This window comes from Petaurus breviceps, unplaced genomic scaffold (genome assembly GCF_028583685.1).
Source record: "Petaurus breviceps papuanus isolate PSGF00001 unplaced genomic scaffold, PetGlider_PUasm1.0 90804, whole genome shotgun sequence".
NCBI lineage: Eukaryota > Metazoa > Chordata > Mammalia > Diprotodontia > Petauridae > Petaurus > Petaurus breviceps.
Genome location: NW_027187348.1, coordinates 20,261,051 through 20,288,276, shown reverse-complemented (window position 1 = coordinate 20,288,276; position 27,226 = coordinate 20,261,051). Strand labels below are relative to the sequence as shown.

Here is a 27,226-nt window from a genome sequence, read left to right as displayed (position 1 = left end):
ACAAGCACTTAATAAATGCTTCATCTATGAGTGTGTGAATTGGGTGGAGGCGTGTGGGTGCAGAATTTGCTGTGAGCTCCTCGAGGGCATGGGCTGCCCTTTACCTCTTTTTGTGTCTCCAGTGCTTACCACAGTGCCTGGTACAGAGTAGGAGTTTAATACATGCTGATGGACTGGATGAAGGGATGGCTGGCTGGTGGCAGAGGCCACCGCTTGCGGTAAGGCCGGGTCTGCGCTCTGCGCTCACCTGGGGGCGCTGTGAAGCCGAGCCGGCCAGGCAGGCTGCAAGAGAGGGAGGCTAACTGCCTCCTCCTCCTCCACCTCGTCCACAGCGGCTCCCTCTGCAGCTCTCCTCCCCGCCGAGGGGCGACTCCCGGGTGGTGAGGTCGCCGCCCCTGCCTCCGCCTCCGCCCCTACCGGCTCCCCTTTCTGCAGCCGGCTAGGGGAGTGGCCGCCCGGCACTGAATGACTGCCTCCTGAGAGCCTCGGGCGAGCCTGCCTGCGTTCTCTTTGCGCACAGGGCACACGGACTGACTGAGCGCTCGCTCCTTCGCTCGCGCTCTCACTTGGCTCGCTTTGCCGGGGACGCGGGGCTCGGAGCCGCTGGAGGCGGCGGCGGCGGTAGCGACAGCGGCAGCAGTCTGTGCCCAAGTCCTGCGGGGAGAGCGGAGGTGTGCGGCGTGGAGAGGTGGGTAGCCCTTTCTTTCTGCCCCGTCTTCCTCGCGCTTCCCGCTGCGCCCCGGAGCTGGAGCCGGGAATGGAGACCTGGGCTCCAGGGAGCGCCCAGGAGACAGCCTTCGCCGGCCGTTGCTGGGGCATTCCCCTGGAGAGCAGGAGCGAGAGCCAGAGATTGGGAGGAAGGGGAGATTCTCCATATATTGTATTGCGATTTTTTTTTTTTTTGGTTGGTTGGTTGGTTGGTGGGGGGGGGGGGGGGCGCGGAAAGAACAGAGATGGAAGAATAAGTTGCGCTTAGTTTGTCCGTGCCTCCCTCTTGCCCACCAGGAAAGGGAAATCCAAATCCTCACTCCCTCTCCTTGGAGAACCCTCCCCCCCCCAATCCCAAAACAATACCTGATTGCTTCTCGTTGCCCCTGCTTTATGAATGTACGCTCATTTCATTCAGTGTGAGAATACAACTGAAGAATAAAGCGGGGTGCTGGGGTAAGGGGGCGTGTTCGGGGCAAGGGCATTAGGGGTCCAGGTGAAGTGTGCGATGGGTGGAGGGTAAGAGCAAGATGGGGTTTCCTTTGCATGCAGCTGCTCCTTCCTCCTTTGTTCTGGCACTGTGGCGGGGGTTGCCCTGGGTCCTGTTTCCTTGCTGGGATGGGATTGATTCATGATGAGGATGGGGGTGGGGTGGGGGAGGGAGGTGGATTGAAACCAGATTAGGAAGTGGAGAAAATTTACATTTGAGCCACTTGTGGGGGAGGGCTGGAGATTGATGGTGTGTGTATGCCTTATGGGGGTACAGAGGAGTTGAGGAGGGGTGATGTGAGGCTTGGAAGGGGGGAGGGTGCTTGTTCTAGCCCGCAGACCTTAGGGGCTGTGAGTCTCTAGAGCTGGTTTAAAAAATGCTTTGTTGAGGTTGTAACCATATGTTTATTGCTGCAACAAGTTGTGTGCTTTGTGGTACCACTGAGAGTTTCTTCAGTAGTTTGTTGAAATCAAAGCTTACCAGGTATCTTGGAAAGAGAGAGTAGCCTTTGGTGCGAACCTGGAGGTTTCTTTTTGTGTCCTTGGAATTAACGGAGACCAAGGTGTTAAACTACACACAAATACAGTATAGGAAGCGATTGTAATGCAGTCAGATTCACATATAGTTAATTTTATACATCATAATGGAGAATTGTATAAAAAAATCTCTCAGGAATGTCTGGGGGAAAACCACCGAAGGGCCAGGCAGGCATTGCTAAATGTATGAATCAGATTATGTAACATTCACTAGGAAAACTCAATTCAAGGACTTACCCAGGAAATAATAATAATTGTATTTTTAAAAAGACCTTCAAAAGTAGTTGAGAGGAAGTATAGTTTTCATTAGAGAATAGTGGTTTTTTTTTAAAAATTCCTCAGTTGGGCTTTCTACTCCAAGCGTGATGAGAGTCTGGATAAAGGAAGACATAACACTTGAGTGTTTGGGGGGATCTGCTTTTATTGAGGGGACATCACCCTTAAATATAGCATATCAAGTATTAGTTAAGTTCAACTTATTCAGATTGGAAGCATTGACACACAAGGGGAACTGATGAAGAAGCAACTGTGTTTTCAGGGGAGAGGAAGTGAGGGAATGATCAATATTTTTGAATGGGGAATTTCAAGCAAAACTGTGTCTGGGAGGAGCCTGAAATTTCCAGGCATTCATAGACAGGGCCCATGGGACACTGATGGAAGGGGCCCAACATTTTATAGAATGTGTGAGGATTGCTGTAGTGATAAAGAGAGATAGTCTAATACTCTGCAGAATTACTGGGCAGACCACTATTTACAGAAAATAAGATTGGTGTTTGTCCTGGGAAAGCCCTTAACTGCAAGGGGGCAATATTTGTTCATTCAGAGAGAGTGGTACCCTACTTTTCAGCCCCTTTAAGGTGAACCAAGTTTGAAAGTTGGCTTTAGAAGGAGAATTGGGAGCATGCTCTGGAAAAATGTTTTCTACCCACTAACTGGTAATGGAAAAGCATTGTACATACTGCTGAGTGTGTGCCTTTTTACGTGGGGATGTGGTCAGCTTTTCAGGGCCTGCCTGCTAAGCAATGGGACATGTCCTCAGAAGCCATTGTGAGTTTTAAATTGAAGTGGGAATTTTTCCAACCAGGCAAGCTGTTTGTTATTATAACACAAAGCTGGGCAAAACATTCTGCCTTCTACAGTTAACAAAGTAACTTTTAAAAAAAAGTTTCATCATTTTTAACTTTTACAGAATAATTCACAACATCATTAAGGGAAAAGCCACATTTGATTATCTAGCTTCCCAAATAACAATTGAAATATTCTTTAATGAAATATACACCACAATAGAAATGACTGCTACAAAGGAAACACATGGTGATGGTGGTGGTGGGGAGGGGGGGGTGTTGCTGAGGGAGAAGCTGATTTTCCAGCATCCGGCTATCCTATTGTGTGATTGTATACAGTATTAATGCCTGCAATAGGCTTTACCCCTTCTGAATGAATCATCATTTTGCCAGTATCAAAGACAGGCTGTGAATATCAAAGGCTGTGAGTATCAAAGTCCCAGCTGTGAAGTGGGACCTCTGAAGGGAAATGGGATGGGGTTGGTGGGCTAGAGGAGAGGATTTAACAAGAAACTTCTGTTATCTCCTATTTATTCTGTATATAGTTTGTTTTGTGTATATTTAATTTACGTTTTCTTCCCCTTTAGATTGTAGTCTCCTTGAGGGCAGGGACTGTATTTTGCCTCTTTTTTGTGCATTCCCAGGATTTAGCACAGTGCCTGACAGTGATAGTAATAATTTATTAGTTGCCATTAATATTATTGATTTGACTGAGACCGTTAGAATGAAGACTATGATTTAGCATCTCTTCCCTCTTTAATTTCTACTCTCTCCCCCTCCTAACAGGAGTTGTGAATTTTAATTTCTCACAATCTGTCTAATCTTTAGGAAGGCATTAGTGAAATTTAGAATTATGGCCTTTATGATGAGACTGAAAGGCATAGCAGAAGATTGTAGTCTAGCCTCTGACCTAGCCTAGGACCTTGAGTAAATGCTTTCATGTCTCCTTGCCCCAAGCAGTTCTTAAAGCTGTAAGTTATAGATGAGTTACAGATCTTCCTTTGTAGAAGGAGTTTGTCACTTGGGGAGTTGTCTACACTGATTAAGAGTTACTTAATTACTACTACTGCTACTGCTACTGCTGCTGCTACTACTACTACTACAACTACAAGTACTAACTTTTCTGTACAGCCTTTCCTGATCCCTCCATCTACTCATGCCCTCTTTTTTTTTTTTAACTGCCTTGTATTGAACTACTTGGTGTTAATTTGTATTTATTCTCTTTATATGCATGTATGTATGTGTCTATCTATATATGTAGAAAAGTCTCATCCAACACTTGTCACCTACTAGAGTGTCAGCTTCTTCTGAATATGCATTGATTTGTTTCCTCAGTGTCTAGTACAGTGCCTGGCCCATAGTAAATATTTAATAAATCCTTATTGATTGAATAATGTGATTAAGGTAAAAGGAAAAGAAAAACTTTAATAAAAACACACCATTCCCTTTCAGTAAGCTTGTGTAAAAAGAAGTGTATAAAACAACAGAGAAAAAGCATCTACTTTTTAAAAAAAGAAATTTAAAAAAAATTAACAAAAATAATTTTCTGTCTCTCCCACTCTCTCCTCCATTGGGGGGGGGAACCCCAAAGCCTTATAACAAGTATGCATAGTCAACCAAAACAAGTTTATGACTTGGCCATCTCCAAAAAATATATATGTATGTTCAGTTTTGCACCAAGCCCTTCACCTCCCTGTCAGGAGGTGGGGAGCATGCTTCATCAGCCCTCTGGAATTGTAGTTGGTCATTGCATCTATCACAGCTCTTAAGCTTTGAGATTTGCTTGTTTTTACAGTGAAAGCATCTAGTTTTCAAGGTGTCTCTGCAATGGTGAAAGACAACCTGTAACCTTTGGATGGTACTTCCTAGGACATCAAAATTTGCTCCATGATGGGGGTAGATTTTGAGCTTGAGTTAGTCACAGATTTTTTTTTTTAAAGGAGGAACAGGGAAGGAGAGAAGGCAGGCAGTTAATAAAAGGAGGAAGTGGTTCAGTGGAATTGGAAACATATGAAGTGGTTGTCCTTAGTTTTTTCCCAGCACATGCTTTTTAAAAGTCCTGGCAGCAGCCCCTTTGTAGAAGACATTTTTCCTTTGGAAAGTGTCAAGGGTCTCTCTTTACAAGATCCTCTGAGATCATCACATTTCTGGGCTCTGTGGGAACAAAATCCCACAGGATGGTTTCTGTACTCATCTTTCCCCTACAGAGGAAGTAAGCCCACTTAGGAAGAGGCTGGAAGGAAGAACAGAAGTGGAATTTTTAGCTTTTGTGGAAGATGGGAGCAGAATGGAGAGTTAAGGATGGGTAGGAGATTACTCAAATAGCCTCAGGAGAAAGCTGTTTTGAGAGTAGCCGCCAGTGCAAACATAGAAAAAATGTTAACAATGGACACCCTAAATTGTTTATGTCTTCATTCAAGGGATTGGATAAAAGAGAAAAGGTCAATATTAGTTGTTATGTACCCAAGATAAGGCTTCTAGTCTGGAAAGCTTATCTTTATTTTATTTGGTACTTAACCATTTCTTGATAGAAAAGGCCCATTTGGTGTCCCTGAATTCTTTGCAGGTGGCCTAGGTCATATTTTATATTTTCTGGTATCAGAAAATCCTCTTTTGTTTACTTTAAAATTCAGCTTTGTGTTGGGGAGGCCAGTATAAGGTCTGGCAAACAGCAACAGATAGGTTAGGATCTTCTATCCAACTAGGTGTCAAACAACGAAGATGGAAAAGATGGTTTGGAGATGTGGGCAGAAATTAATGAAGGGAACTGAAGGTAGCTGCTGTTTTACAATGATCTCATCTGACCCTCACAGCAACTCTGGGATATAGGTGCTGTTATTATCCTCTTTTTATAGATGAGGAAACTTAGGTAGACATGGCCTAAGTGACTTGCCCAGGGTCATACATAGTGTCCAAGGCTGAATTTGAACTCAAGTCTTCCAGACTGCAGGTTCAGAGCTGTGTCTTCAGCACCACTTAGCTGTCTTTTAAGACACAGAGATGGAGACAGAGAGCATTCCCACCATAGGAGCGGGAGATGGAATGTCTTTTTTTGAGGCTTGTGTAGCTGGTTTGTAGAATTTGTGGAGGGGTGAATGAAGTATAAGGATTCTGGAAAGGTAGGGAGAGGGCAGGTCGTTGCTCTCCAGGCTGTACTTTGAACTTCTACCATGCCCAAGCTCTCCATCCACAAGTCTCACTCTAGCCTTGAAATTCACTCATGGGAAGTACCCTCCAACCCTGTGGCCTCTCTTTCAGTTTGGATAGCTCCTCCTTCCATGATTTCCCTTTAAACTGGGGGCCCAGACCAGCCATGTCTCATTGTCTGATTCCTCTCCAGGCTGCACTCTCAACTTCTTCTGAAACTTATTAGCATCTCATTCCTGGGGCTTCTCCCCCCCACCCCTTCTTGGAACAGCTGTGTAAAAGACTACCAATGTGGAAATTCCCTTCCACCAATGCTGGTCTGCAGGAACTAATACTCTCTCATTGCTTCAGACAGTGCTTAAAGACTTGAGTGACCTGCTTATGGTCATTCATATAGCTAGTATGTGCCAGGGACAGGATTTTAGCCCAGGTCATCCATATTCCAAGGCTTCCCCTGTATCCACTCTGCTTCTCATGGAACTTCCTATACATGTTTTTTTCATTTGTCAGTAAAGAGTTCATCTTTGTCAGATCGTATGTATCTCCTGAGGCATACAATTTAGTGCAGGACCCTGGCACATTCCCATAGCAATATGGGAAAAGATGAAAGCAGTGAGAATGCCTGTTGCCCCTGGAGGGGCACAAGTTTAGGCACCTGCCATGTGGATGCTGGGGAATTCTGCACCTGAGGCTTTGGTGAAATGAATTGTAGTTGATAGCATCATAATCCACAAAGAAAACAAACAAAACAATAACATCAGATTGGAATTAGGGATTTATTTTTTTCATTTTAATGGGTTAACTGACAAGAGGTGAGGAAGATAGCTGCATGGAAATGTTTTGAGAGAAAAGACATGTTTTGATACAGAAATTTCACTATTGTGTGACTTGGGGGAATCCCTTGACTTCTGTGCTGCAGTTTCATTTTCATATGAAGGATTTGGACTTTGGTTCCTTATAGATCCAAGCCTGTGCCCCTGTGACTCCAAACGAAAAGGAACAACTGTCCTTTTCCTATTCACAAATTGGTACCAGTGAGGTCAGCTCTGTCCTCTCTTATTTTCTCATCTTCCATCAATCTTTTGTAAGAATCCTTTATGTCCTAATAGTGAATTAGACCCTGGAAAGGTGTTAACCAATAAGGAATAATGTTGTTGTGCAGTCCTGTCCAGCTCTTCCTATGGACCATAGCACACCAGGCCCCTCTATCCTCCATTATCTCTTGAAGTATGTCCAAGCTCATGTACATTGTTTCCTGTGATGCCATCTATTTATCTCACCCTCTGCTCTCCCCATCTCCTTTTGCCTTTAGTCTTTCCCAAGAGTCTTTTCCAATGGGTCCTGTCTTTTTATTATGTGGCCAAAGTATTTAAACTTAAGCTTCAGTTTTTACCTTTGAGTATTTGTTTGTAAGGACAAATGAATATTTGTCTCCTTTTCACTAGGATATTTGAATTTTAAAAGGATGTTCTTGAAGATTAAGGAAATCTTCCAGACCTATGGTGAAGGGTAGGTTGGGAAGGGAAAAAGTTGTCATGGTTGGATAATAAACTGTAGGATTGGTGTTTAGGTTGAATGGGCTGCCCACTTTTAAGACCAGCTCCAGTAATGGTGACTGCATTAGTATTTAAAAAGAGATGTTCCTGCTAGGGGAGGGAGGCAGTCAGGCCTCTCTTCCTGTTTGTCTTGGTTGCTGAAAACTCAAGGCTTGGAGACTGTCACTAAGGTGGCAGTAGGTGATACAGTCCTTTAACTGAAGGTGTCCCTCCAGGCTCTGTCTTGGGTCCTCTTCTTCCCCTGTATTATTTCCCTTGGTGATCTCATTAGATCCTGTGGATCGTCTGTGCTGATGATTCTCATATCTATACTGTCCCAGTAATCTTACTGACCTCTAATTTTGCATTTCCAAATGTTTTTCAGACATCTCAAACTGGATGCCCAGTAGACATCTTAAGTAAACATGTCCAAACTTTCCCCTTAATCTTCTCCCCACCTCTACCTTCTCTATTACTGTAGAGGGCACCACCATTCTCTTAGTCCCTCAGGCTTGAAACTCAGGAGTTAACCTGGATTCCTTACTATCTCTCACCCCGTTTCCCCACCTCTCCCATAGTCAAGTTGTTGCCAAGGCCTGTCTATTTTAACTTTGCAACATGTCTGGATACATCCCCTTTTCTCCTGTGACACTACCACCAGCCTGGTACCGACTATTATCACCCTCACACCTGAACTATTGCACTAGTCTGCTGGGGGGTCTGCCTGTCCCAAGTCTCTCCCCACCCAAATCCATCTTCCATGCAGCCACTATTGTGATCTTCCTAAAGTGCAGGTCTGACTATAATACCCCCCCAAAAAAAAACCCCAATAAAACAAAAAAAACCCCAAACTCTTGTGGTTTCCTTTGGCCTTCAGGATCAAATATAAAATGCTCTCTTTGCCATTCAAAGCCCTTTATAACCTAGCCCCCTTCTAACTTTTCAGTCTTCTTGTACCTTATTCCCCAGCACATCCCATGACACTGACCATCCATCAGACACTCCATCTCTGAGCTGTGGACATTTTCTCTGGCTGTCCCCATGCCCGGAACGAGTTCCCTCTTCTGCTCTGACTATTGACCTCTCTGGCTTCCTGTAAGTGCCGATTAAAATCCCATCTTGTTCAGGAAGCCTTTCCCAACCCCTTTTAATCCTACTGCCTTCCCTCTGTTAATTATTTGCTATTTATCCTGTGTATAACTGGCTATATATGTGTATATATATATATATATATATCTGTTTGCATGTTGTCTTCATCACTGGGTTGTAAGTTCCTTGAAGTCAGTCTGCCTTGTGACTCTTTCTGTATCCCCAGTGCTTAGCACAGTATAGTTTAGTACTTAATCAGTGTTGATTGATTGATCCAATGATTGCTTCAACACTGACCCTGCATTCAGGAAGACTTGACTTCAGGTCTTTAGAATCTTATAAACCCTGGGCAAATCAGCCCAGTTTCCTAATCTGTAAAATGAAGAATTTGGGCTCTACAGTTTCTAAGGGCCCTTCTAGTCTTAAATCTTTGATCTTATGGCCTCAGCATAATACTGGCACACTTGACTGGGTCAGTTTTCCCTGGTATGCCCTGTGGGAGCCTGCCACCTCCTCCTGCACACCTCACACACTTTTACAGGGACTAGAAATTTTGGCTGCTACCTCTGCCAGGTTGCTGACCTTTGCCATATGGTATTTATTGTTCTCCTAAGGTGGTATGTTTCAAATATGTCTCTCAGCAGGAATCAGATTGCCTTCAAGTAGCTTTCAGAGAACGTGGGCTGGTCTCTACTCCAAAGCCAGCATATGGAGTGTCTGTCTTGACATTCCGCCGTTGGGCACTTAGGTACTTGACTGGGCTGAGTGGAATTAATAAATGAGAGTGCTGTCCCTGCCAAGGGAATAAGAATCCTAGAGTAGAGGTGGAGAAGTGATCTTGTAATGGAGTGAGAGGAGGTATGTGTCAGAGAAAAGACCAAGGTGTATGTTAAGTCCTGGTTTTCCCAAGGTATGTGTCAAGTCCTGGTTTTCATATTTACTAACTGTGTGACACTAGGGAAGACCCTTGACCTTTGAACTCCACATTCCTTATCCAAAAAAGATGTTTACCCCACTGCGTTAAAATTATACCTTGTTCTGATCTCCCCAACCACCCCTTTCTGATTGGTTGTTGTCCTTAGTAATCAAAGAGGACCAAAATGACATCGCTCTTTTGGAGTCGATGTGTAGTGTGTCTGACTGTGGTTGATCACACCAATATGAACTCTGAAGACTCCACCACAGCTCGGGCACAAATAAGACAGTCCATATAAACATTTGGAAGGGAGATGTCTCAGTCAGTATAGTAAGCTTACAGATAGCCAGTATAAAGGGACAGTAGAAGGAAATAAGCTTGCGAAGTCCTGTATAAATTGTCCCAAAGATCAAAGGAGCATTATTTACAAATTGTATCATATATTAACCTAAATTCACATCCTGGTAATTTGCTTAATCAGCAGAAGCCATCTAGGTGCTGCTGTCAGGGCCCTTTGGTCCTATGATATGTCAATCCCAGACAAATTCCAGGCTTCCACAGAAAAGACCAGCAGATGACCACATGGCCTTGATGTTGAGATGATATCAGCATGCTAACTTTGAAGTTTTACTGACAACTTTGAGATGATCTGATACATTAATGAACCAAGCCCAAGGTGGCACAGATAAGACGTAGTCTGACTGCCCCCAAATCCTGCAAAAATGAACCCTCAAACTCCTGCCTCTGAGTGCTCTTCTATCTCCTAAAGGTCAGTGCCTTTTTGAGTGCTCCCAATTCCAATCCATGGTTATATGAGTGATATACCCTGCCTCTCCCCCTCCCCATCTTCTTCCCCAGTCACCTGCCTCTATTCACCATTCCAACTCTGTGTCCCCAAGCCATCGGCCTCTGTCCCCTTCTGCCGCTTGTCTCTACCCTCTGTGCCATATTAAAGTGGAATGGCATGCCTGCCGTCTTGGGCTTTCCCAGAGAGTACCTGAAGAATCAAGCATGCCTGCCCCCATTTCATAATTAATTATCAATTTAACTATTCCTCTTTCTAATAAGCCTTTTGCAGGAAAAAATGCTGTATGGATTTGAGAAATGCTGTAGAAAGTGGAACAATCTTCCTAACATAGTGATAGTGACTGGGGTGGTGGTGGTGGTTTAGTAGTAATTGGCATAGTGCCCCTTCCTCCCCACATTCAGGAAACTCCCTCTACCAGCTCAGGTCTGGTGCACCTTTTCTGCAGTTTGTCATCTGCTGCCCTGGTGCTCCCTCAGGAGTCCTTTGCCTTCCCCAAGGTCACGTAGCCTCTACACTCTGAGTGTGACTTCCCCTCACCTTTTCCCTGGCTCTCTGTACTTGGCCATTCCTAAGTTATTACACTTGTGGCAATCAAACAGCAGATTTGGAGACTTGCAAAGATCAGAGGTGCCAGTTAGAATGCTCATTAAGTACCTATTAGAAAAGGGTTATCTGAAAAGCAAACACTCCTCCCACCCCCAAACCTGCCTTGAGGGCTGGGACTGTCTTTTGTCTCTTTTTGTATCCCCAAGGCTTAGTATAGTGCTTGGCAAATTGTAGACTCTTAATAAATGTTTATTGACTGTCTGGCTGTTAGGCTTAGAGTGATGATAACTGATACTGTGTTTAGAAAAGCACCTAGTCATTTTCATTTTAGTACATTTTTGATAAACTAGGTAAATTTGTTTTAAATGCAAAAATTTGTGGGCAGTGTTTTTGACTGGCTCCCACCCATATTTTCCAGTACCACACCCTTTCTGCCTTTCTTGGATTCTTCCCCCTCCCCCACCTAACTCCTGCCCTAAGTATACTGCTAGGTGGGGAAAATTGCATGTGGCTGATAGTCACAGTTCCCTAATTGGTCATGTGAAAACTTCAGAAGAGGAGACTCATAGTTTCTCCCTTTTATTTCAGTGATTTTAGGTTGTTTTAGGAAAAGGCATAGAGTTGAGCAAGAAGGAGATGGAGATACTGGTCCCCCTGAATATATCTGCCCTGGTCTGACTGTCCCTATAGGGTAGTGTTCAGTTTTTTTAGGAAGGATCTTGATAAGCTGGAGAGCATCCAAAGAAGGACAATAAGGATGGTGAAGGACCTTGAGGTTATGGCATTTGAAGACAGCTTGAAGGAACTGGGGGGTATTTAGGCTGCAGAAGAGAAGGGGGGAAGGAAGGTTATTTAAAAGAACTGTCACAGAGAAGAGGGATTAGACTTCTCATCCCCAGCCTCCTAATTTTTTGCAGATGTGGAAACTGAGGCTCAGAGGAGAAGTGATTTAAACAGAGTCACACAGCTACTGAGCTGCGCAGGGTGCGGATTCTATTCCAGGTCACCTGACTCCACATCCAGCACTCTGTACTATAGATTGCTTCCTTTCTGTTGCCAGTCTGTAATTCTTTATGGCAAATGATGTGTTAGAGTCAGTTGGCCTCTACTAATTCATGTGTCTGTTTAATTTTGTGATTTTATTTAATCCATGGAGGTGCATCAGTTTTGATCACCAACAGGTTAAATCTAGGCAGAAGTTACCGTCATTTCCTGGGGTAGATAGGCACTGTTCTAAGCCTTCTTTGAAACTTTCTGTTTTACTACCTATTGTATTTACTGTCTATTGTAGATCTCAGAACTTTGCTGTCTATTTTACTACCTATTGTAAATTTCAGAACTTTGCTGCCCTCTGAGTTGTGCTTCTTTTGCATTTACTCGGTTTTTTACTTGGATGTTCCACCATCATTTTAAGTCTAGTCTACCTCAAGCCAAACTGAATGTCATCTTCAACCCTACTTCTCACAAGGGAGCTTCTCCTTATTTCTCCATTTGTATTGATGGCACGTTTATTTTCCCAGTTTCCTCAAGCTTAATGTCTTGGAATCTTTGATTGTTCCTTTTCCAGAGTCAGCCTGTCAGCTGATTCTCCCTCCTCCTTGCCAACTCCTCCATTCAAGGCCTTAACATTGGACTGCCAGACTGTACTCTAGGGAGTGTCCCTGACCCACCCTTCCAGAGTTCTGTCCTCTTGCTCTTGGACATGACTCCTATGCTGTACCCAAGCTCATCTCACATCCCACAAGGATGCTTTATGCCTTTTTTTTTGGCGCTGGAATACCCTTCTCACTCCTCCATACCCTTGGATATCCTGCCCATCCTTTAACACCCATCTCTCAACCCACTAACTTGCAAACTTTCCCAGGCCGTGGAGCCCACAATGATCTCACCAATCTTCTGAGCTCATGGGCTCATTGCCTATGCCACTTATTTGGCAATCAATCATTTGTTGGAGTAGGATGTTCAGAAACCACACACAGAGGCCCTTAATAAATATCTGTTGATTGATTAGATTCTCCTCTTGCCCCACGTTCAGTATTTAGAGCTGGCGGCTCTGATGCTTCCTAATGCTGTCTTCATTATGGACTTTCCGATGAGAGAGGCTTCACCAGATCCCTCTTGAAGTGGACAAGATAGATGGAGCCAGCTGTCATTACTTTAGCCTCTTATTTAGAAACCACTTTATAATTAGCATTTTGCTAAGGTCAGTGATTTTAACTTTGTTTTCTTGGCATCCTTTAGGTATCTTCCAGGCTATCAGTGGGGGTTCTGAAATTCTTAAACTAAATTTTAATTCAGCTTAATAAAAGAAATTCCATATAGAAATACATTCTAGGGGGAAGTGGGAGGAATTACTTCAAGTCAAGTAAAAATAAATTGTTGAAAATGCATAAAGGTCAGGGATCACTGAGATTCAATTGGAAGTATGGAATCAGGAAGTGGAAACTCTTACAGCAAGGACTGTTTAATTTTTGTTTTTTTGTCTTTAACTCCTAATACAATGCCTGCAGTAGGCACCTAATGCATGCTTTTTGATTGACTAGAGGGCCTTGGGGATCATCTCATATAATTATCTTATTTTATAAATGTGGAAACTCAGGCCTGGACAGGTGGATAAAAACTAGTATGTTTGTCTTTGGAGGGAAGGCAAGGGGAACGTGATGAGTTTGTTTGGAGACATGTTCATTTTGAATATCAGGTGAAGTTATCAGGTAAGCAGATGGAAATGCATGTCTTCTATCTACTTCATAGTTCGCCTGGGGCTGGGCGTGTAGCTGCCAATTTGTAGTGATAACATTGCTTTCTTAAATTTTTTTCCCTTAAAGTAGAACCATTAGAAAAAAAAGAAGACATTCTGGAAAATTACCAGAGTTTAAAAAGAAACCAACTACATCAGGCTTGGCAAATTTCCCATTGATAAGGAGCCCTGTATTAAGCACTTGATTTCATTGGCTTTTTCTAAAAGTTTAATGTGGTTTTGTGCTTCCCTTTCATACAGATGTTACTGGGCAGTCATGAGAAGAAGCTTGGTTCCTCTGTGTAAAGGTGTGATTGGTTTTTTTATAGAAATCTTTTCCGATGCAGTAGAACTCTATACATATTATTATATAATTATAATATTACATATAAGTATAATATAATATGTAAGTATAATATTGTGTATTACAGTGCAAGTTAAACCAGATGAATCCTACATTACATTTTACACATGAGGAAATAGAGCAAGTGATTTTTTCCCCCCCTCAAGATCACACAGCTAGTTAATGACTAAAGTTGGGCCTAAAACCCAGCCATCCTTACTCCTGGTTCAGGGCCCTTCCCACCATCCTCAGCCAGCTCACGTGGTATTGTTGGTTTTGATTTTTGGCGTGATAATAGCTGTTGGCAGCTGTAGAGCAGGGTTTTAAGGGGGCATTATCACAGGTTCCAGGAGCAGACTTAATCAAGGTGTCAGCCCAGCTTAAACCTTTGCCAAGGCCTATTTGTTTGTTTTTGGTATTATGTTATAGAAGGAGTTGGTATTCTTTCTCAGTCTTTGCTTTCAAGGTGACCTGCTAAGGTGTTTCATAGAAGCTACCAATGGGAAAAGCTGTTATTTTTTTGACTTAAGTTTGGCCTTTGTCTCTATATTCTGCTCCTTCAATTAGAGAAAATGCCCCCGCCCCCCTTCCTTTAATTAGATTATGAATGTAGACTTTGCTTTCTCTCTTTTTCCACCTTCTCCTTTACCTGCCTGAAGTTCTTTCCCACTCAGCAATAGCTTGTCCAGCGTGATCATTTTATTAATGTATTCATCAGCCCTAGCAGATATTGAGATTCCAGTTGTACAGCTGTACCGCTGTTTATATGTCCAGTTGGATTTATGGGAAGAAGTTGTCAGTAGTATGCAATTCCGTGCTGTGGGTTACAAATATGTTCTTATTAGGTGGTGGTATTATTTTTTAGAATTTGGTATTGCCTATTTTAGGACAGATAGAATGGGAAGAATAAATTACAGGTAGAAGAAAGAGGAATACTATGCAGAAAATTTACATTTGTCCCAAAGGTAAGCAGCTGGAAAAGTCACATGATCAGAACTCCCTCCCCTCCCCCTCTCCCCCATTTTCCACTACATGTTAGAGCACTTGTCTCACACCCTCAGCTCCACTCTCACTCATTAAACTGTAGTGGCTCCCTATTACCTCTAGGATCAAAATAGAAAATCCTTTGTTGGCATTTATGCCTCTTCACAACATGACCTCTTCCGACTTTTATAGTATTAGATTTTGCCCCCCTGGTCCCACTCTGCCGTCTCGCAAAACTGACCTACTTGATGCTTCTTATAGCCTCTGTGTCTTTTCACTGGCTTTCCTGGAATGTTTGCCCTCCTCACCTTCTCTTAGCTCTCCCATTTTCCTTCAAGATGAGATCAAATTCTGCCATTTTGCAGGAGGCTTTTCCCAACCTCCTTCCTCCCAGCTGCTAGTGCCTTCTTTCTGAGATTACCTCTCACTTAATCAATATATGTGAATATTTTTTTTTTGTATGATGTTTCCCTAATTAGATTGTGAGCTCCCTGAGGAAAAGGGGTTATTCTTTTTGACTGACATCCATGTTTACACTTGGGAATGTTAGATTTTAAGAGTTATCAGAGACCTTAGAAAGGTCTTCATCCTTCCTCTCAATGTAAGAATCTTTTCTGCATCATTCTTGGATGGGTGGTTGTCTCACCTGTTCTGCAAGAATATTTCCAGTGATGGGGAGTCTACTGTTTAACAAGGAAGCTTGTTCCCTTATTGAAAGGTCTTATTTCCTGGAAAGTTCTCTGCCCTTTCAGCCATCGTGTTATACTATTGTTTCTTGTTGATCTTGTTGGGTCAGAAGAAACTCCCAGGCATTTTTCAAATGAGAAGAAAGAATGAAGAGATAAAAGAAATGGGAAAATTCTTTGAAGTGTTTTATCCCCTACAAATTTAATTATCACATACTTTAAAACTTGGTAAATCCAATCCTAAAAGACAGCATAGAGATATGAAAAAAATCAGGCTTAGGATCAAGAAATGAAAGTGACCAGATTACAAATAAACCTCTCACCTGTATATCATGAATTTTTATTTCAAGAAGAGAGTTGGGAGATCTAGTACCTGAAAATAACCAAATAACAGGAAAAGAATGTGAAATAGATCATATTCAGATGATGCTGGGAAATTACTTGTTGCTGATCAATTCTGAATCTATCCTTTGTAGTCAGACGACCATCCTAGACAGTAGGACAAGCATTTATTAAATGTGAGGCATTATGTTAGGAAGTGGAAAATAAACCCTGTCCTCAGGGAGCTTCCCTCCTGCTATTAGAGCAAAAGACCAAAATTAACACTAAATTAGAATAATGAAAATGAGAAGATATGCTCTATCATTAGGACATGGACCCTGAAAAAAAGGGGAAATTGATGACAGTGACATTATGGACTATAGCACCTTTTGCTAAGTAAGTTTAACCATTGATGACTTCGCACAACTGTGCCTCACTTAAATCCTTTTCACAAGAAATATTAAATCCAATTCACAAGAAAGTCAACACATCATCTATGTTGTCATTGGTCCCCTTTGAAAACAGAGTAAACAACAAAAACATCAAACAGCTTACATAGTTATATTACATATAGCCAAAATAGCCCAGAAATCACCAAACCAGCATACATTGATTTTCTCACTAATCAGAGACATGTAGCAAAGGGTAACATCAGTTTAGAATATTAGTGCACATTTTATATTTTACAGGGAGAATGGTGAAATGTTATGAGTAATTGCCTTGTAAAACATAAAGAAGTGGTGAAATAAAAAATGAAAGCTTAGTGTGAGGTAGAATTTAGACCATTCTGAGAACATTTAAGGATGAAATTTGAAGGATAACAAAGGATAAAAAAATAGAAAAGACCAGCCAGGACTTCTGTTGCACACTATTTTCCCCCCATTAGTAATAGTGGAGCAGTCATAGTTGAACTCTTAAAATCACAGTCCTTGAGGGTGCTGCATAATAAAGTATAAATGGTACTGAAGAAAACAGAACGAACTAAGTGTACCCAGAAGAAAGCTATTTGGATGGGGCGTCTAGGTGGTGCAGTGAATAGAGCACCAGTCCTGGAGTCAGGAGGACCTGGGTTCAAATTTGGCCTCAGATACTTAACACTTACTAGATGTGTGACCTTGGGCAAGTCACTTAACCCCAATTACCTTGCCTTCCTTCTCCAAAAAACAAAACAAAAAAAGCAACAAACAAAAAAAGTCTATTTGGGAGGTGTTGAAGGACTGAGTTTCAGGATATCTGAAAAGGGAAGATAACAAATACTTGGGAAAAATTAATGCACATTATTATCGCCAAAAAAGTTATCAGGATATCAGCCACAAATATCTGCTGTATGCTAAACTCTAATAAAAAATTCAGAATAGTTGATACATGTAAGACGACAACCTTGGTTTTTTAAAATTGATTTTCAGTAGCAGACCACATGTCCTTTTAGTCACAACCAACTGGAAAGTACAGAGAGCGCAGGCTCCCATCATATTTATTCGTTAACTGTAAAAAAGCAGTTAATTGGACAGAGCAAATTCTGAGGCTCTGCTCCAACAAGATGTCTTTTATGCATTTGTTAAAATCATGCAAGATTCCTTTGCAGCATGTTTGTTGTCAACTAACAAATAGGAACTGGTAAAAATGGAAAGGGCTCTTGAGGTTTGGATTAGGTGAGATAAGGGTTCTTACAAGAAATGGAATTCATTACTTTTCTCAGCAAGTAAGGGATATTAACTAGTATTTCTATAGTATTTTAGGCTTTGCATGTGTTTCTGAGCATGGGTACCCTAAGTTTCCTTGTGCCCCATTTTACAGAGAGAAAACTGAGGTTCTGAGTAATTTAGTGATTAAACATTTGGTCACGCAGCTAGTAAGAGAATAGGTGGGATTTGAATGGGCTCTTTCTGAAAGTCCATCCGTTATGCCATGGGGCCATCTCATAGGACCTTCTGTGTATGTCCATGTTCTATGTCAGATAGCTCAGTAGGGAAACACTTTTGATAGAATTTTTATTATTTTCCATGAGGTCAGTCTTTTTGGGTTAAAAATTGTAGACATATGCCAGTCTGTTTCATTTTCCTTTCCCCTTGTCTCATCCCAGAGGGGTTTGATTAGGGAGGGTAAAAGCAATACTATTCTGTAGCCATTCCTTGAATTTCTTGCTTATCTCTAATTAGTATGCAGCAAAACAGAGTTTACAGATCATAAGATAATGTGGAAGGTAAATTTTATTGTAACATTTTATGATAACATTAAACTGTTTCTGGCAAACTCAGATATCCAGTTTGTGGTTTTAATGGGAATTTCAGTTTTAAGGGGAATGAACACCAGCCTTGAGATTTAGTACTATATTAAAAAAAAAAGAAAGATTTTGACTGCAGTTTACAGTTTAGCCAATTTCTTCTGATTTTGGCTCATGGTTCAGGACTGTTCAAACCTTAGCCTTGGTTAAAAATAACTCTTAAGAAATTAGCAGTCTCTGTAGAGCCTAGGGCTAGAGTTGTATTGGAGAAAGTTTCTGTTTTCCCTCCAAAATATAATTCCCTGTGGGACTGAAATGGTGTGGGAGCTGATCTTTTTAAAGAGTCATTGGAGGCCTTTAAGCAAAGGAAACAAAGCAATGTAGATAGGGCCTTGACTTGGAATCAGAAAGATCTGGGTTTGAATCGTACCTCGAACATTTATCAGGATTCCCTGATCTTAGGGAAGTCAATTTAATCTTTCTATAAATATTAAGTTTCCTCATCCATAAAATGAAGAGATTCGACTCAGTGACCTCTCAGTTTCCTTCCAGCTCTAAATCAGTGATTCTGTGACTTTATTTGGCAGCTGTTTGTTACAGTGGATAGAATGCTGGACCTGGAATCAGGAAGACCTAAGTTCAGGTCCAGTCTCAGATACTTACTGTCTGTGTGACCTTGGACAAGTCACTTAGCACTGTATGCCTCAGTTTCCTCATCTGTAAAATGAGCAGGAGAAGGAAATGGCAAACCACTCTAGTATCTTTTCCAAGAAAACCCCAAATGGGATCATGAAGAGTTGGGCATGACTTAGAATGACTGAACAATAACAATGTGACTTTATTGAGTATTGCTGAAAAGACTCATGCCCAATAATTAATTTGCATTAAATAATCTGAGGTGTCCCTTGCAATTCTGAGATTTTCTGATTCTGTGACTTGAGCATTATTAATGTTTTTACAGTTACAGGTATTTGTGTTAAGGTATTTTGACAATGTTGCTGTTCCTGGATCTCCAAATTTTTCTTTTGTGTCCATAGTGTACTGTACAATGATCCATTCATACCATGGAACCTTTATGTTGCTATCATAGGTTGTCATCAGATCTGCAGTGGGTTAGTGACCTCTGTGGATACTGCCTTCCATGGTGTGTACCTTGCATCCCATCTGCTGGTTCTCTCCTCCTCCCATAAATCTTCTACAGATCTGTCCAAAGTACTGCTTCCTTAATGTTTGTAAAGCACTTTGAAAACTTTAATGTGCTCTATGAAGGTGAATTATTCTGTCCTTATATTATGCCTTGCTTTTGCTACACCTTTTTGATTCACCTTCTATTTAAATGATTGCACATTTTTTGGATGATAGCAGAAATGACCAACCCATTTACCCATTTTCCCATCTTTATGACTTTTTTTATGAGACTCAGGTAAAGCTATATTAGAGCATCATTAATGAAAGTATTAGCAGGGAACAGGCATGCTTTCACAAATGATATTGTACAGCTACCCACCCTTTATAGTTCTTCAGTCAACTGAAAGGTGCAGAGTATACAAGGTTCTCCTTATGCTTATTTTGGTTGACTTTCAAATGAAAGACATTTGATTCTGTGGCCAATCACTTGCTTTAATTAAAGCGTAGGTTCTTAATCTTTTTTGGGTCTTGGATCCCTTAGGAAGTTGGTTAAACCCTTTTTAGAAGAATGTTTTTAAATAATTGAAGGAAAATTCAGTTACAGGTTTGAGAAAATGAGGATATAATTTCCCCCACCCCTATACAAGCTCACAGACTCTCCTAAATCTGTTCAGGGATGTGTGTAGACCCTAGGTTAAGAATCCCTGGCTTTTCCTTCAACAAGGAATATAACACATGTTACAATCATACCAAGATCCTTAAGTCATGTAACAATAGAGATAACTTATTTGAACTTCTGCTAAAATCTTGTGAGTTATTAAAGCAGGTAGATTTAAACTCACCAGAGGTGTTTGTCACTGCTGGGGGGAGGATATCTAGCACAGAACCCAGATAAATGAGTAATTCCTTATAGATGGAAAAGTCGTCAGTATCCCTATGGGCTGGGTATTGAAGTAGAAAACCACGTGTCAACATTGTCTAGGTTTAATTGTATTTTTATTTAATTTGTTAAATTTTTCCATTATATTTTATTCTAATTCAGATTTCACTTAGGATTTTGCTTACCTAAGTCTGATACTGTAGATGGTTGATGAATAGGGCCTAGAATATAATAGGAAAGAAGCACGCCAGACTGCATTTGGGAAATTGAACAGGTCTTTTAATGAACTCTGATGCTTCCCTGAAATAGGTGCCCACCTTTTTAGAATCATATGTGATCTATAGCTCCCAGCTATAGAAAACAATGGTTTCTGAAGAATTAAAGTAGATAACCCAAAGGGCAGCAGAGGTGCACCCAGTGAGCAGGTGTAGGCAGCAAGTTTGTTATTAACAAAGAGCTATTGCACAAGAGCGGTGTAAAAGATATGATCAGAGGAAGATATGTGCAAAAAAGGAGGTTGGGGGGCGGCTAAGTGGCACAGTGAATAGAATATCAGCCCTGGAGTCAGGAGGACTTGAGTAGAAATCCAGCCTCAGCCACTTAACACTTATAAGCTGTGTGACCTTGGGCAAGTCACTTAACCCCTCCAAAAAGCAAGAAAAGAAAAAAAAAAGGAGGGTGGCCTCATGCAGTGAGAATGAACAGTGGACTTCCAGTGTCTATGCCATAACAAGAGATCCAGAGGTAAAACCCAGCACAGTGAATTAGATTCACACCTGCTCCTTTATGGAAGGAAGGAAGGTCTTCCCTTTCAGGAAGACATGGGCAAGACCCACAAGATAAGAAGGTGTAAATGAGTCTCTCTTTTTGGAGGGAGTTACTCCTATCAGAGAGACTGTATATTCATCAAATTATCTTTTACAAAGAAAATGACAAATGCTGGTAAAATTGGGACACTAATGATCTATTGGTGGAATTGTGAACTAATCTAACCATTTAGGAGAGCAATTTAGGAGAGAACTATGCTCAAGGGCTATAAAACTGTGTATCCCCTTGGGCTCAGCAATACCCCTCTGAGGTCTGTATCCCAAAGAGATCAAAGAAAAAGGAAAAAGTCCTATTTGTACAAAAATATTTATGACATTTCTTTTTATGGTGGCAAAGAATTGGAAGTTGAAGGATGCCCATCAATCGGGGAATGGCTGAACAAGTTGTGGTATATGATTAGAATGGAAATCTATTATGTTATAAGAAATGACCAGCAGGGTGATTTCAGAAAAACCTAGGAAGAATTGTATGAACTCATGCAAAGTGAAGTGAGCAAAACCAGGAAAACATTGTGCATGATAACAGCAATATTATAAGGATGGTCAGCTGTAAAAGATTTAGCCATTCTGACCTATACAGTGATCTAAGACAATTCTGAAGGACTTTTGATGAAAAATGCCATCCACCTCCAGATAGAATTTATGAATGCCTGAGTGAATATTGAAGCATATTTTTAAAAGTTTCTTCTGTGTGTGAATGTGAGTGTGTGTGTGTGTGCGCTTTGCAACATGGCTAAAACGGAAATATGTTTTGCATGACTTTACATATATCTTATTGATTGCATTCTCAAGGGATGGGGAGGGGTGAGAGGAAGAGAGAGAATTTGGACCTTGAAATTTTTTGGTTGTTATTGGTTTTTTGGAGGAGGGAAGGCAGAGCAATTGGGGTTAAGTGACTTATCCAAGGTCACACAGCTAGTAAGTGTCAAGTGTCTGAGGCTGGATTTGAACTCAGGTCCTCCTGACTTCAGGACTGGTGCTCTATTCACTGTGCCACCTAGTTGCCTTTTTTGTTTGTTTGTTTTTGGTGGTGCTGGTATCTCTCTTTTTATATTCTTTGGTATAAGGTGGACCTGTACAACATAGGGCCCATGGCCACTTGTGGCCTGACAAAGGATTTTGGACAAAAATGTAGGCTTGCCGCTGCGCTTTCTCTCCTGTTTGTCACATGACCCACAGTAATCAACCATCTTCAGTCTGTCTCTAGTTTAATATATCTGCAGCCAGAAGAAGCTTAGCCTGTTTTAGGTTTGGTCCCTACCTACTGTCAAGCTGTGCAGGTCTGGTCCAAGGGATGGGTTTCTGGGAGAAGAGCTTTCTGTTTATCTGTGTATATGTGGTCCTCCATACCTCACCCTACTCCTCAGAATGTAAGCTATAGGGTAGGAAATCTGTCATTTATCATCTCTGTTTTTCCAATCATTCTTCAGTCAAAGAAGCGTTTATGAATTGCCTACTATGCGTGAAGCATTGTGCTAAGCACCAAGTACCCACTTTCTAAAATGTTTATCTAGTTGAATTGATTTCAGCAAAATATTTGTTTTCCTAAGAAATATGAGATTACCTTTCAAGGAAAGTTTATTTCCTATGACTGTTTTAGAGAAACAGATAATTTTAAAGTGTGAAATTTAAATATAGTTTTAATAGTTACTTCTTTGTTTATCCTTCTTTTTTAAGAACCAGGTTATATAGAGACTACTTTTTTTTACTTTGGTTGTGGGTTGAAAGTGTATTTTGGTTCATTCTTAAATGCCTTGGGCATCTATTGATGTACAGTTAGGGTAGCATAAATATAGCCCTAGAGCAGCTAGATGGCACAGTGGATAGAGTTGCCTTTGCTGGAGTCTAAGAGGACCCGTTCAAATCTGGCCTCAGACACTAGGTGTGTGACCCTGGGCAAGACACTTAACCTTCTTTGCCTCATGTCCTCATTTGTAAAATGAGCTGGAAAAGAAAATGGGAGACCACTCCAGCATCTTTGCCAAGAAAACCCCAGAAGGGACCCTGAAGAATAGAATACGACTGAAACATCTCAACAACAACAAATATAGTTTGGAAAGACCAACTAGATTATGAACTTTTGGTAGCATGACATTCATATCACCACCCCTTCCTCTTATCCTCTTATCTGTCAGCCTCTAAAGCTTGCCTTTTTTGTCTTCGACCTTTCTTTCCATATCTGCTCAGTCACCAAGTGTTGAAGAATCTTATGTCACAGCTTTTTTTTTTTTTTTCTGTTATTCTTTCCTTTTTTATCATCCTAGTTTAAATCCTTACCTTGTGTCTTTGTTATTAGAATAGTTTCCTTCTCTGGTCTCTTCTGCCGTTTTACTTTCCTTCATTCATCTTGCACATTGCTCTCAAACTAATCTTGGGATCATAATACCAAAGGCTGGAAAGTCTTTCTTAAAGGACAGACTCATTTCTAACTCATGGGAAGGAGGTCTGGCTGGAGGGGCCACCACCAGAGGATATCTTTTCTGTTTGTATCCCCAGAACTTAGCACAGTGCTTTTCACATGGAAAGTACCTACTAAGTGCTTTTTCTTTCTGTCATTCATTCATTCACTCATTTGTTCCCTACTACAGCTTTTCTAAACTCACTTTTTTCTTTTTTGCCTATTTAAATCTCACCCTTCCAGGTATTTGGATTGCCAGGGTGAGACATAGGCATGTGACCTGGAGAAGCTAAAATCTCCCAGGGTCTCCGTTTCTTCATCTGTAAAATGAGAGGGCTTGGGTTAGATGGATTTAGAAATGCCTTCCAGTTCCAGATCTATGAACCATGATCCTAAAATGTGGGTAAAATGTTTTGCAAACCTTAAAGCACTGTCTAAATGTAAACTGTTAGTAGTGTTAAGGGGGTGGGAGTGTTTATCTCTCCTCCTAATAGCTCTGCCAGACCAAATTCCTCAAGGTGTCCCTTCTCTGAATTCATGGCATTTAGTGTCTATATCACTATTTTTTTGCCAACTAATCATTTTTTTTGCTTTGTAATATACAATCATGAGTCTAGATTAGAAATGAAATGGACCCTAGACGACATCTAGTATTCAACCTTCTACATTTTACAGATGAGGAAATTAAGGCCCAGAGAGTTTTTGTAAGTTGCCTAGGGTCACATAGGAAGTAAGTAGAAGAGCCAGAATTTGAACTCGGGTCCTTTGAGTCTAAATCCAGTGTCCTTTCTACTATACCACACCACCTCTCTGTAATTTGACTGTTGTTGTTACTAAACTTTTGCATTATCATTTCACTTTGTATGTGTTAGGTCTTTATTTTCCCAAGTAATTTACAAGTTCAGGGCAGCTAGTTGGCATGATGGATAGACTGTTGGACCTGGAGTCTGGAAGACCTGAGTTCAAATGTGACCTTTAGACACCAGCTGTGTGACCCTGGGCCAGTCTCTTAACCCTGTTTGCCTTAGTTTCCTCATATGAAAAATGAGCTGGAGAAGGAAGTAGCAAACTGCTCCAGTATCTTTGCCACGAAAACCCCAAATGGTCACAAAGAGTTAAATATGACGATTGAACAACAAAAATTTATACATTCCATGAGTACAGGGAACATTCTTATTTGTATTTCTGTTCCACTTAGTGTGTTTTATTACAGAAGGTGATTTATCATTTGGGGGGATTAATTAAGGAGTCAGAGTGATCACTGTAGTAGATGGAAATGAATTTTTAAAAGCCAAAAATATGTAGTCAGTTCTGTTGAAAATGTCATGCAATTTTTTTTCCCTAATGGTTCCCCTCTTATCTATTCGCAAAATATTTGTTGTTCTTAGTGTATTTTTCCTTTCGAAACCAGTGTTTTCCCCTCCCCTTTATGTGAATGATTAAATAACAGCACCATAACTCAAGTCCCAGAAAGAAACAATGGAGGGGAAAAGCAGTTGGTAAGTGGGTCTGATCCCCAAAGTTAGAGGGAACTTGTGTTAAATTATTTTATGCATTTCTTAAATAAGTTTGTATGATTTTTAAAAAATGTGTAGAGTAAGTACTGTGACTTTTTTGATACTGGGGTCAAAGGGAATGGATTTTTAACTTAGGGCTGTAGGAAAAACATAGTTATTTTAACTTATGTATAATAGTTTGTGTTTATATGTGATATAAAATTTGAAATTTTTATGTTCTCTAACTTGGATCCTGGCTTTTGATGGTTCCCTAAATGTCATTCTTTTAAAGGACATGAGTGATAAATCATATGTGAAGAGGGAAATGAAAGTTTTTATCTTCTTTATAAATACGGTAAAGTTTGTCATAGACTGTTTTCTTTCTCCCTCAGATGGGAGCTTCCCATGGGAAAGGTGCTTTGACTTAGTGTATGGCCTAGATTGGTTCTTCATTTGACCCTGGGCAATGTGCTTGCAGTTGATCAGCCTGAAATATTGAATTATTCTGTGACTCCAGTTCTGGTGGGTTTGAGAGTAGGGACGTTGAAATGATTATTTTATAAAGAGAGGTGTATATGTGTGTGTGTGTGTGTGTGTGTGTGTGTGTATGTGTTTATAGCAGTGGAGTGGGGTTAGCAGGGAAAATGGCGGCATAACCTTGGGTTTGACACAACCATTTTCTGATTATTGGCAGAATGTTACTTCAGATTGAAATAAATAAATGTGTGTATTTACATGTATATGTGTGTATGTACATATATACACATAGGTATATAGTATATGTATATATTATATATGATATGTTTGTACCTGTATATATGCATATGCAAATATTTGTGTGTACATATGTGTATATATGTATTATACAGTGCATTGTATACGTTTATACTAGATGTATATGGTCCATAATGTGTATATGTGTGTATATATCTACATGTTTATTAATTGCTTACTACATGCCAAGTGTTGTGCCTTAGCTGCTAGTCACACACAGAACAAACTGGACAGCCCCTGCTGTCTACAATCTCCTACTGGAGAAAGACAACACATATAGTAAAGTTCAGTCTATAATAAAGTTCGTTTTCAAGGAAGATGGAAGCTATGTTATTTTAGAGAGCTGGGTATGCCTGGGATGGCAGTGACAAGTGAGTAGAAAACATTCGGAAGAACCTTTTTTCAGTGAATAATTAATTTCTTTCCAGTGCCTTGAAAGTTGTATGGGATTACTTTGTGCTGATTCTAGAAGAATCACCAGTTAAAACCTGAAGTAAGAGGACTTGACCAGACCCCCTTATCCCCAAATTGTCTACAAAAATGTGTTTTCATGAGTGGGGATTCATTAGGCCTCTGAATAAGTGTTAACTTTAATATGTGGGATTTCACTGAAATTCACTTACAATTATGCAACCACAGTATGATCTCTCCTTACCCTGTTGTAGTCAGTTAGTAAGCATTTATTAAGCCCTGCCTATGTGCCAGGCACTGTGCCAAAAAAAAAAAAAGTAAAAAGATAGCCCTTGTCCTCAGAAAGTGCACAGTTACAATGGAAAAGACAACATAGAAACACCTGTGCACAAACAAGTCATATACACAGCATAAACTGGTGATGACCCGCAGAGGGTTGCTTTAGTTAACAGTAAGTGGTATTGAGAAAGATTTCTTGTAGGGGAGATTTTAGTTGGGACTTGAAGGGAAACCAGGGAAACTGTGGATGAGATGAGGAGAAAGAGAATTCTAGGTCTAGGGGATGTTTGTTGACTGACTGCGTGGTACAAAGGACTGTGTCACCATAGGGTATATTCCCTGATCTCACAACAGGATTTATATTGAAAAGTAAAACAAAGTGCACATGAAGCCATAACAGATTACATTTTGAGCCGTTACAAACTGGCTTTGCAAACCCCAATCCATAGTTACCCTACAGGTATACAGCTAATAAGTAAAATCTACACATTTATTTTTTACTTTCTCCATGGATTTTGTTACTTGCCTTTAGTCAGTGACTAGAAACTGAATAATTTATTTGATGGATGTTTTAAAACACAATGCTGAATTTTTAAAAAGTTAGTTGCATGGAGATGGAGTTAATTGAATTCTTGAGTATTTTGCCAAGGGGATTCATGGGTAGTTCGTTTATGTCAGATGTGTTAGTCTGATTTTAAAATTTCATATACTGCTAATATGCACATCTCTTAGGGAACTGAAATGTTAGGACTAAATTACTCACAGCATAACTAACCAAGGAAGCTTATTGCGTGTGCCTGCTGACCTATATTTGAATCTTGGACAAAATTTTTGCTGTTTAATTTTGTGTGTATAGGTTCTTTATAAAGATAACAATAGTGACCCAAATCAGTAGTATA

The 27,226-nt window shown here is 40.7% G+C and overlaps 1 protein-coding gene across 4 annotated transcripts in view; it reads left to right on the top strand.

Annotated features, from left to right (window-relative positions):
- Positions 1-290: 290 nt before the first annotated feature.
- The window catches only part of MYO1B (myosin IB), a 225,842-nt gene continuing 198,906 nt past the window's right edge, over positions 291-27,226 (top strand). For 2 of the 4 annotated variants that reach the window (XM_069070180.1, XM_069070181.1), the window contains exon 1: positions 292-688. The gene's annotated coding sequence lies outside the window, so the exon portion shown is untranslated. Of the gene's footprint in view, positions 689-27,226 lie in introns of all 4 variants that reach the window. The other 2 variants (XM_069070179.1, XM_069070182.1) reach the window with 2 other exon arrangements.